Genomic DNA, 11,941 nt, shown 5'->3' on the forward strand with positions numbered 1-11,941 from the left:
GCCTGGTTGCTTGGTCGTCTGCCCAGGGCTCTTTATTTTTGTGAGAATATGAAATATAAGATAAAACAAAATTATCATAGTGAAGTTGAATACAGAGGCACTAGGCACATGAGTTAGAGACCCGCTTGTTCTCATGGTTAGGAGTCCTACAAAAATACTAAGCTACAAGCTGTAGTATGTGCACGGAGGACCTGGTGTGGCCTCATGAAGGCACTCTGCTTGCTTCCTCAGTCTCTGTGCATTCATATATGCTTTGTTTAGTTGATTCAGATGGCCTTGTACTTCTGGTGTCCTCCATCCTGTCTGACTCTTATAATATTTCCGCCTCATCTTCTGTGAGATTCCCTGAGCTCCAAGGGGAGGGATTTGATGGAGACCTCTCAGCACCATTTCTTAAGAATGCTGTCTCTTCTTCAGTGTAAATAAATCAGGTGACTGTAGCTGTGTGAGCTTACATTTTGGTCCTCCTTTTAATTCTGTCAGTTCTCAAACCATCTTTAAAAATAATTTGAAATGTTATATTTGCTTATCTGTAATTAGAGTTTTCTTTTGGTGACATAGTAATAATACATTCTAAAACACTACATATCACAATAGTCAGCCATTTTCATTTTGTTTTTCAGGATGGTAGAATGTAGTTTTTCCTAATTTTTTCCCCTGAGAAAGTAACTATATTGAAGTTAAAAAATCCATGAGTCAGAAATTGAATATGCTTATAAAAAGAAAGTATCAAAAATGGAGGAAAAATATGAAATATTAGGCTTGGAAATCTAACAGTGGTAGATGAATGATAGATATTTTGATGTAGAACAAAATCCAGTAGACTCTGACAATGAGTCACCATTTGCCACCTGGGGTGTCTTTTCTGTAAGGGCCAAGGGAACTGGTATGCTTGCCTATATCAAAACAGACTGGGGTGGTGCCCACTTTGTAGCTACTCTTCCTGCTGCAAGTGCTCCCTCTGGAATCAATTTCACAATGTCAATCATTTAACAATAACTTGATATTATTCCTAGAGATCCCTTAGTTATATTTCATGGCCAGGGCAGAGCTGGTCACAACATACTGCAGGAGACAATACACTAAGATATAGAATAAACACAGTAATTCATCCTAGCATGTAAATTTTATTTGGAGATTTGGTAGAGAGAATACTATTTTGTTCTTATTTAATTTCTGTCCCTAAAATAATGTGTTGAAAACTTAACTCTGATTCAGCAGTGTTTAGCGGTAGGGCCTTCTTGGAAATGTCAGGAGTGAGTTATTGTAGAGGTCTTGTGTAAGCAGATCATTCATTCTGCTCTTGTGTCATGTCACATGAGGACCCAGGGCTGACCCCCTCAGAGGGACCATCAGGCACCATTTTGGACACAGATTTGGCCTCACTGAATGCTGGAGCATTGATCTTGGATTCTTCTGACTTCCAGAAATCTCTGAGATAAACTCCCATTCTTTAGGAGTTACCCCGTCTCAATTACTTTCTTGTAGAAGCACAAACAGATCACCTTTGTCTAAAAACAGATAAATATGTGAACAAATTAAAATATGATTTTTTTCTCAAATTCATAAGAGAAGTGAGGTCACAGGCAAAAACACTGCTGGCCAAATCAGAAATGTAGGTGCACATGTATGGAAAACCATGGGTCTGCAGAGGCAGAACCACTTTAGGGCAGGAGTACAGCAGGAAACCAAACTGAAGTGTGACTCTCTGGAGGCTCAGTGTGAAGAGGTATGTTGACTAAATTCTCCATGGGGGCCTAGTAGTGGAAGGTCAGATTCTTAAGGTACTGAAGAGGGAAAGAAATGGACCACACTGAGATGTCTGTGTACTACAGCCATCTTAGTAAGACTTGCCCTTGGGAGATAATAGTTAGCCAAGCCTGATGTCCAGTAGTCCTGGGGTCTAGCCTTCCATGGGGAGGAAGGAAATCACCTGTCTTAGTCCATCCTGGATGCTCTAACACTATGCTACAGACCTACCAGCCTTATAAAATGCATGCTGTTTCTCATAGTCAGGATCAAAGCAGCTTTAGTATCTGGTGAAAACCCATTTTCTAGTTCTCACTGTCTACAAAAGAAACATCCTGAATTGTCCTACATTTAATTACTGTGGCTGGAAGACAAAGGGAGAGACAGAGCACTAATCAGTTAACACCTGTGGGCCAAACCAAAAAAGGCTACCCTAAATTCCTGAGCATATGTTGAAGCTTTAACTTCTAGGATCATGTGGTAGGTTACCCAGCACCACTACATCTGAGTTGCAGTCTGTTAACCATTGGCAATCCAAATGCAACAGGTGGGGTTTCCAGCTCTTCTCCCTCTACCCTGCCCCTAATGTGAACTCTGAGCATTAGGCTATTCTATTGTGGTAGTGTTGGTTCATCTGTTGAAGCAAATGTGCACCCACAACATAGATAATGAGAAAGTCATCATGTGTTGGGGCAGGGGGCAGTGAGGCCTTCTGTGTCTCTCTGTTGCGGTGAATCGGAAACCATTCAGGAAGGACTGAGGTAACCATATTTAAAGGAGATAACATTATCTCTCTATAACACATCTCTAATAACACATATCTCTCTATGTGTACATACATACATGTTAATTCTATACACTACATATATATATGTACATATGTGTATTATGGGATATGTGTGATTTTTATAAGAAAAATGACAGCAATGATACAAGAAATGAATGGAGAATTAGATATTTTTCTTCTTGTAGATTATTCTATTACTACAAAGTGGTATCGTTTTATTTGAAAATAGGCATGGCTATTTAAAGCAGCCTCAAGTAGAGAATGTATGTAGGAAACACTTAGCTAAAGAGATGAATGTTTTTTTATTTTATCATTTTTTAAAAATTTTAAATAGCTTGTTTTACATGTCAATCCCAGTTCCCTCTCCCTCCCCTCCTCCCGCACTCCCCTTCCTCCCCACCCTCCCACCCTATTGCCAAATCCTTCCACATAGGGGATATCAGAGTCTGTCATTTTACTCTGGGTAGGGTCCAGGCACTCCCCTAAGAGTCCAGACTGAGAGAGCATCCCTCTTTGTGCTATAGGCACACGAAGACTGTTTGTATATCAGGGATAGATACTGATCCACAGCTCAGGGCCCCATAGGTTGCCCAGGCCTTCTCGCTGACACTCACATTTGGGGGGTCCAGATCAGTCCCATGCTGGCCTCCCCACTGTCAGTCTGGGGTGGCCCCAGAGATGAATGTTTTGATGACGATATCTGTAGGACTTTTGGGAAGAAATTAAAGTTACTGATAAGTTCATATTATTTCCCTCACTGGAAGATTTTCCCAAGGCAATTAAAACTTTCTTTTGAAATCAAACTTATGTAGTTTTCATTTGCTGATCTTGCTTTTGATATCCTGGCTAGGAAATTATTGCTAAATATAAATTCATGATAATTGCAATTTAATATTTTAATATTTTGCAATTTGGTATTCAACTTTAATTTATAATTAATATAGTAGGTTTAATATTTACAATTTAATATTTTTACTATTTTAGCTCTTATATTTAAATCTAGTATTCTCTTTCGATATCTAATGCATCAATTTACCTAGAAATTATTCTGAAGTATGATGTGAGATATGTACCCATTTTTACTTATTTTTTTCTATGTAAAAAATTAACTAAGTTATAAAAATTGCCATTTCTCTAATTTGAGACCCCTGTTTATTTTCCAAAGTGTCTACATATGCATAAATGCGTTCCCAATCACAATGTTGCTGCATATCAATTTTATCCTAATATAAGACTAAACCATACACGAATAACTTTATGGTAATTTTCATTTTACTTTTTTAGATGCACACAGCTGTTCCTGCACTCATCCACATGAATTTATCATTACTCTGTTAGTTACTACAGTGTATATGAGGGGCCCAGATCCTCACCCAGCCCCCTGCTTTGGCAGCCATGACAGGCTGCAGAAAAGACCTAGCTGGGAACAGGCCTCTGACTCAGCAACATGTGCTGAGCCCCTGACCTTGCCTTAATCACTAGGAAGCAACTGCCAGGCACCCTCTGTATAGTAAGCAACCAATCAGAAGTTAGCTGGCGGGCTCTGGATGTGCCTTACTGATAACAGTGGGATGCAGGGTGCTGCAACTGTGCTGGGAGGACCTCTAGACCTAGCAACCTTTCTGCAGCTGCAGCTCTCCAATCAACTCAGGACAGGTGGCCCAAGCCCAGAGGTGCACCAATCCTGAGACTGTTGCTATGCAACTAGAGGAACCCCCCAGACACTCCCCTTGCTCTACCTCCAATATATGCCCTGCCCCACTGCTGCTCTGGGTCCCTCCCAATCCACCCTCTGTGTTGGAGGGACAGAGGACCCAAATTAACTCGAGTTCACTTGTAAATTAAAAAGACTCTTTGCTTTTGCATTGGATCTGGTCTCTTGGTGGTTTGGGGGGGGGTTCACAGTCTGCAGCATGCTCTGTATGCGATTAAATATGACTTTTGTCTATTCTTAAGTTCTCTCAAGGCTTTGGCACATTTATTCACATTTAAAAATACTCATTGGAAAAATAATTTTTCTTTTTTATTCTGCCAGTGAGTACCATATGATTATATATAATCTGGTATATATATAAACTGAGAAACTTGCATTTTCTGAATAAACACTCCTTTAAAATGAAATAAACTATACACAAACATTTATGACTATATATATATACATATATATAGTGTGTGTGTGTGTTGTGTGTGTGTGCATGTGTGTGTGCATGCGTGCATATGAACCTCAGTTTGTAAAAGCCAGAAGCATCCGAAGCCCCTGGATTACAGGTGGTTGTGAGCTGCCTGATGCGGGTGACTGGGAACCTAATCTCCGGTCCTGTGCTAGAGCAGTACAGTGGAGCCAACTTTCCAGGCCCCATTTTATTGATTTCTTTCATCTAGTATTCACAGAAGAAAACAGATTAAGTGTGTTGTGATTTATATAAACAGTATTTGTGTCTATTTTCCTCAGAGAAATTCTGATGATTTCTGTCTTTGCTGTGGAATTAATCCTACAATGGACAGTTCAGCCCTTCTTGGGCCTCTTCTCGGCCGATGCTCGGAACAACCAAGATGGAAAGAACAGCTCTGTTCCGCACACAAGTCTGATGGTCTTGTTTTAGTCCAAAATGCAACCTGACGATTTCCTCCACTAGGGAATAGTCTCCACTGAGACTTTTGGTTCCAATCTCTAAAAATGCCAAATGTCTGACATTGGTAAACCAGTGGAATGAGCCCAACAATGACTGAACAGGTGAATGAGCTCGTGGGTGATGATGGTGCTTATGCGAGCCTGATTTTGGTTCTGGCACAAAACAATCTGAGATGTTGAAGCATCAGTTCCTCTGCTGACATTTCCGTCATAGTATTCGCAGGAAAAATGTCTTTCTTTGTTAACAGTACAACCTAAGTGTTTCACAGCCTCAAGTACAAGTTTGACATATGGGTTCCTCTTCAGTGTCTTGAGGAGCATGAACCAGTAACTCTGGTCCCGGGTGGAGGGGCTGGAGAGGAAGCCCTGATTTCAATGGGCTTGGGCGAGCTCTGGCTTGAGTCGCAATGCTATCGCAGTGGCTTCCCTGCTGCCACCGCCCAGGGCTGCAGCAGAACCCATTTGTTCTATTTTTTTCTTCTTGGAGGTAAGTTTGGCTTTTTTTTCAAGCTTTTTATGTTGCTATTGATCTTTCCAATTTTGCTAGTTCTTAAGATAATTTTGGTAGTGTTTCCTGGAAAGTTGCTCATTTTATTTGAAGATATTTATTGATTACATACTGTAAGAATGGCACTTGGCTTATAACAATAAAAAGACAAAATTCCATATCCATAAAGCATATGTAAAAGTAGGGGAGAGAGACACTAAACAAAAGAGATGAGAAATAATACATAAATGATGATAAATGTTTACCTTAGTTATAAGACATGGAGGTGGGAGTGGGTGATTTGGTGGTTTATAAAAAAGCTTCCTGATGAATTCATTTTTCCCTCTATTATGTATGTATATACTGTTAAATATGCAGTATTGTTCAAATATTTTATAAGCTTTTTAATTTTTTTCAGAATAAAATGACATATGAGAAAAAAGTTGGTCTATTTTATATTTGATCTTCATTTCAAGTATTAGTAATTTTTTGTTACAAAAGAGAGACATTGTTTTCTCATTTTTCCCTATATTCATGTAGGTATAATTAATAAATAAATAAAAACCACATACATATTTAGGTGGACAATGTGATGTTTTACACACACACACACACACACAGAGTGACATGAATACTACAGTCAAGGTAGTTAATATATTCATCATTTCACAATGAATATTGCTAAAGGGAGAATACTTAAGCTCTGGCTGAACAGTAGAATGTTTGCAACCATGGTAGCCACAGTGCATGCTGAGTTTCCAGAGTAGATTCATCCCATGTGACTGAGATGGCCATCCTTTTGAGCAGCTACTGACACCATTCCATTTTCTGTTTCTACATGAGACCATGAAGCATTTCTTTATCTGTGCTGGGTTACTTTCTTAGCACTTTTTTTTTTGTAAAAGTTGCTATTAAATGTGCATGTATGTGTGTGTGTGTGTGTGTGTGTGTTTGTGTGTGTGTGTGCGCGCACGCATGTGTGTGTGTCACACAGAGGACAACTTGGTGTAGTCAGATTTTTCCTCCCACCATGTAGGTCCCAGGAATCAGACTTAGCTAGACAGACTGGTACCTCGGCCATTATCTGCTGACCTACCTTGAGGGCTCTCCATCTTTCTTTTCAATCTTTGTACTCATTAAAGGGCATGTAGACTGATTCCATGTTTTGTCTACTGTGACTAGTGCTGCAGTAAATACAACAGTGCAGGTATCTCTTGGTCATGCTAATTTCATTCCCTTTTGCATTGTACCCAGCACTATGGTTGTCAGGCAATAGTGTGGCTGTGTTGAACCTCCAGACTGATCTTCATAGAGGGTGCCATCATCTAGATTCCTGCCAGCAGTGTGGAAGGGTTTATTTTTCTTCACATTCTTGCCAGTATTTAATTGTCCATTATCTTTTTGGTGGTATTATTAACAGGTATGAGATGATTGTTTTTTGGTGGTTTTGACTTTAACCCCTGGTGATTAGTGATAGTGAACATTTTTAGTGAAGGCGTTAGCCATTTGTACACCCTTTAAAAATTAGAAATACTCTCTCAGCCTGATCTCTTGGGAAGGACCTGGGTCCTGCCCTGGACTCTGGGGATTCCTCCACAGATGGTCTCACCCTCCCTGGAGATTGGAGTGGGGACTGGGTGGAGGCCTGGGGGAACTTGTGGGGGTGTGGGAGAGGAGGGGAGGGAGAGGGAGCTGCTGCGATTGACATGTGAAGCAAGCTTGAAATAAAAAAATAGTACCTCATTTTTAAGAGAGCTTAAACAAAAAAGAAAAGAAATAATTTTCTTGTGTTATTTGTTTTCTTACTGTTTTTATAATGGAAGTAGTCTGTGAGAACTGGTTGAAAATAAACTGCTTGGAAGATGCTGCTTATGGCTCAGATAGGAAGTGTCCCCTAAAATCCTGTGTGTTGAAGTTGTGCTTCAAGCTTATGGACTGACCGTCACTGAGAAGTGATTGGGTCATGAGGTCTCTGACCTAATCAATGAATCAGTCTCCTGACAGATTCCTAGTTTGATGGTCTCACTAGGAGGTGGTAGAGATGTTAACAGGATAGATAAGAAGTGGAAATAGTGTGGAAAACCATAGAACATGATTGGTAGTCACAAAGCTGCAGCAAAGCAAGAAACTCTCACATGACATCTTAATATCTCAGAATCCCCCATGGAGTTCTGTGAGAGTCTGTTTCTTCTTTCGAAATTTTTTTATTTAAAATTTTTTTATTTTACATAACAACTACAGTTCTGCCTCCCTCCCCTCCTCCAGCTTCCCTCTACCTTCTCTCTACCCAACCCTCATCCACTCCTCAGTAAGAGTAAGGCCTCCAAAGGGGAATCAACAAAGTTTGGCATAGTAAGTTGAGGCAGGACCAAGCCTCTCCACCCTGTATCTAGGCTGAGCAAGGTATCCCACCATAGGGAATGGGCTTTAAAAAGTCAGTTCACAATCCTGGTCTCACTGCCAGTGACCCCACAGACTGCCCAAGCCACAGAATTGTCACCCACATTCAGATGGCCTAGTTCAGTCCTATGCAGGTTCCCCAGTTGTCAGTCTGGAGTCAGTGAGCTCCCACTAGCTCATGTCAGCTGTCTCTGTTAGTTTCCCCATTACGATCTTGACCCCTTTGTTCATATTATCTCTCCTCTCTCTCTCTCTCTCCAACTGAACTCCAGGAGCTCAACCCAGTGCTTAACTGTGTATCTCTGCATTTGCTTCCATCAGTTATTGGGTAACGGTTCTATGATGACAATTAGGGTGGTCATCGATCTGATTGTGGGGGAAGGCCAGTTCAGGCACCCTCAACAATATTTCTAGGAGTCTTAACTGGGGTCATCCTTCTAGATGCCTAGGAGTTTCCCTACCACTAGATTTCTCCCTAACCCCATAATGGCTCCCTCTATCAAAATTTCCCTTTCCTTGCTTTCCTTCTTTGTCCCTCCCCCAACTCAACTATCCCATTCCCTTAAGTTTTCCTCCCTCCCTTTCACACCCCTCCCAATTTACTCAGGAGATCTTATGTTCTCAAAGCATGTTTTATCTTTAGGATGTGTAGGACATAATAAACCATGCATGCCACTGGACTTCATTCTCCATAACTGGGATAATATCATCCCCCACATTCATCTGGAAGTCAATTGCAATATATATTCTCAAAGGTCAAGTATTTGCACCCACTCCTACTGTGAGAGTCCATTTATATCCAAGTGTAGAGTTGTTTATAAAGACTAAAAGTGCTGTAATTTGCCAAGGGTGACTGGATTCAATTGATTACAGTCTGAAACATGCATGTGATTTGAATGGCAGTAATATGGAAAAAGCATGAACACTGATCTTGTTTAAAATGTTTTGCATCAGCTACCCTAAAACCACTACCTGTGCTTCATTTCCAGACAATTCAGTAGCTTACCTTCTTTGTTTTCTGTAAGTGTCATTTGTTGCCTTTCTTCCTCTTCCTCCTTCTTCATTTTCATTGATCACTTGTTTGAGTTTTGAAGATTTTATAAATGAATATAGTATTTACATCATTTCCAGGGCCTCTCTCACCTCCTGTGCTCTCTACAGACCCTCTCAAATTCATGACTTAAAGAGATACACCTATGAAATCTTAACAATATGATCACTTAAACAAGACCTGCTCAATTGCTCGTGACAACACCAGCTGACATCCCAATTCAGATGGGGGAAATCTCAAAAGGCCCCACCATCAGATGAGAGCTATCTGTATAATGGCTACCAAGAATCTGTCTTTTCTAAGGATGAGACTCCAGATAGGTTGTCAATCTCAAGTGGTAAATCTAAACACACGCAAAAAGGAGCAACTCTAAATGGACTTGGCAGGTTGTATTTATACATACATAGATAGATATGTATAATTAAAGAAGATTTCTGAGTTTTGCCCCATTGTATGATAGTTTATGTTGTGCCATTTCTCTCCTGGAAATAGTATATAAGATGGTATAATTTTTAAAAAATTATTTTTCATTTTTATTCTATTCTTTTTTTGTTCCTGTTGTCTCCATGTGGTTATTTAATTAAAATGTAAGTACAATTTAAAAATTGTTTTATTAATTTTTTTTGCAATTTTTAAAATTTAAATTAGAAAAATGTCAATCACAGCTCCCCCCTTCTCCCTCCCAGCTCCGTCCCCAACCCCCACCCCCAGTCCAATCCCCACATCTTTCCCAGGGAGGGTGAGGCCCTCTATTCTTTACATATATCTTGATCAAAATTTCCCCTACCTCCACTCATCCTAGTCCCATGCCCCCTCTCCCCGAGACTCACCCCTCCTCTGTTTCCCTTAAAAAAGGAAGGAGCAGGCCTCCCACAGATATCAATAGAACATGGAATAATAAATTACAATAAGGCTAAGCACAAACCCTCATATGAAGGCTGAGCAAGGAACCCTGTAGGAGGAAAAGTGTACCAAGTGCAGACAAAAGCAACAGAGCTATCCCCCTCTACTTCCACTATTAGGACTCCCACAAGAGCACCAACCTATACAACCATAACATATATTCAGAGGACATAGCTCAGACCCAGGTAGACTCCATGATTGATGCTTCAGTCTCTGTGAACTCCTATGTGTCCTACTTTGATGGAAGGTATCCCTCTGTATGCTGTGAATATATGTTTCCTTCATTGGTTGATGAATAATGTTATTTTGGCCAATGGACAGGCAGGATGTAGCCAGGTGGGGTTACCAGACTAAGAGGATGCTGTTATGAGAAGCTTTTCCTTGCTAGCTGTTTTGGTTTATCCCCCGCCAGCTGCCTGGGCTCTGCTGCATTGTAGTCCCCAAATAACCACACAAGACGCTGTATTAATTATGAAGCTGTTGGCTTTGCTTGTCTCTTACTGGCTAGCTCTGCTTTAAGTAATTACCCCATAATTGTTAATCTAAGTATGTCTCTTACCGGAGAATAGTTCCGGGTTTCCTACCCCATGGCGGTTACATGTCGACTTTTCGTGTTTCTCCTTCCCAGAATCCTCCTGGACTCCTAGTCCCACCTATCTAGATTCCTATTGGCCAACAGTGCTTTATTAACAAATGTACAGGACTTCCCCAATCATCTCTTCTTTTCTGTTTAAACAAAAAGAAAGTCTTAACTTTAGCATAGTCAAATTATATATAACAGAACAGTTATCAAATAAGAACATAGTTACAATATTTTAGCAAGATTTAATGAAAATATCATCCATACCATCCTTGTGAGTTCAAAGTTCTATATGTAACTTATCTTTTATCATAACTAAGGAAAACTATAATTATAACTATCTGTCTTCAACTCCATCAAAGACCACAGAAGGATAATATGTACACTAGGATTGACAGAGATATCTTACTGCCTGGACAGTCACCCAAAGTTCCTCTGTAATGTTGGGGCATCCATCTTCAGCCCATAGGCCACTTCTCAGCAAAGCAGGAAATTTCAAACTGTCCGTCTGTGCTGGCAGTCTGTCAGTCATTTTTCTTTGTCCTGTAGAAAGTCTCTTAGACTCTTTCATGAAGCAGGAACCCTGTAAGACTGAGTTCAGCAGTCACTTTCCTGTGGGTCCCGCATGTCCAGTTTATACAGCAACAGTCAAGCAGTACAGGCAAGAGCAGTTTCTTGCCCAAATGGCTAATCTTGCCATGTTGAAAGCAAACTCCATAACAAGTTTCTTCGATGCCCTTCTTCCTCTCAGACGTAATTGGTGCTGCCAGGAGCAGACATTTCTCATTGTCAAGAAAAACCCTAAACCATTTTAAATGACATGTTCTGAAGGTCTTTGAGAGGTTTGAAGACTGTCTATCTCAAATATATTTCTGTATATCTAGAAAACCTAACTTACCTAACTATATATTCTATTATAAGTAACTATCTATAGTCTGTATTCAATTATGTATTATGTTTTAAAAGAACAGTATAAGCACAATACTTAATCAAGAGGAGAAATATAAGCATCACAAAATTGACCTTGAATTTGTATCAATAAATGAAAAACAATACCCATACCATAATTCCCCTTTTTACCATTAAAAGGAGATAGGCTGTGATCATTAGCCAATTATAAACAACCCCATTTAAATGAAAACAAAGATTTATAAACAAGATGGGAATTAGGATGTCGCTCATTCCAAACTGCTTCATGCTGGAAGGGGGCGCTGTTTATACCATGGGGATCATGACAAAACTCAGAAACCTGTACAAGTCCTTATTTTCGTGGTCTGTAAAGCTCCATCATCTTAGCTGTTTCAGTTGTTGGAACACCTGGTCCACTGCTTCCGGGGGTCTTGGTTCGTCAA

General features: G+C 40.1%; 1 pseudogene; it reads right to left on the reverse strand.

Moving 5' to 3' along the window:
* Positions 1-5,028: 5,028 nt before the first annotated feature.
* LOC101823067 lies at positions 5,029-6,736 on the reverse strand (annotated as a pseudogene).
* Between the last annotated feature and the right edge of the window lie 5,205 nt (positions 6,737-11,941).

Source organism: Mesocricetus auratus, unplaced genomic scaffold (genome assembly GCF_017639785.1).
Source record: "Mesocricetus auratus isolate SY011 unplaced genomic scaffold, BCM_Maur_2.0 Super-Scaffold_6730, whole genome shotgun sequence".
In the NCBI taxonomy this organism is placed as follows: Eukaryota; Metazoa; Chordata; class Mammalia; order Rodentia; family Cricetidae; genus Mesocricetus; species Mesocricetus auratus.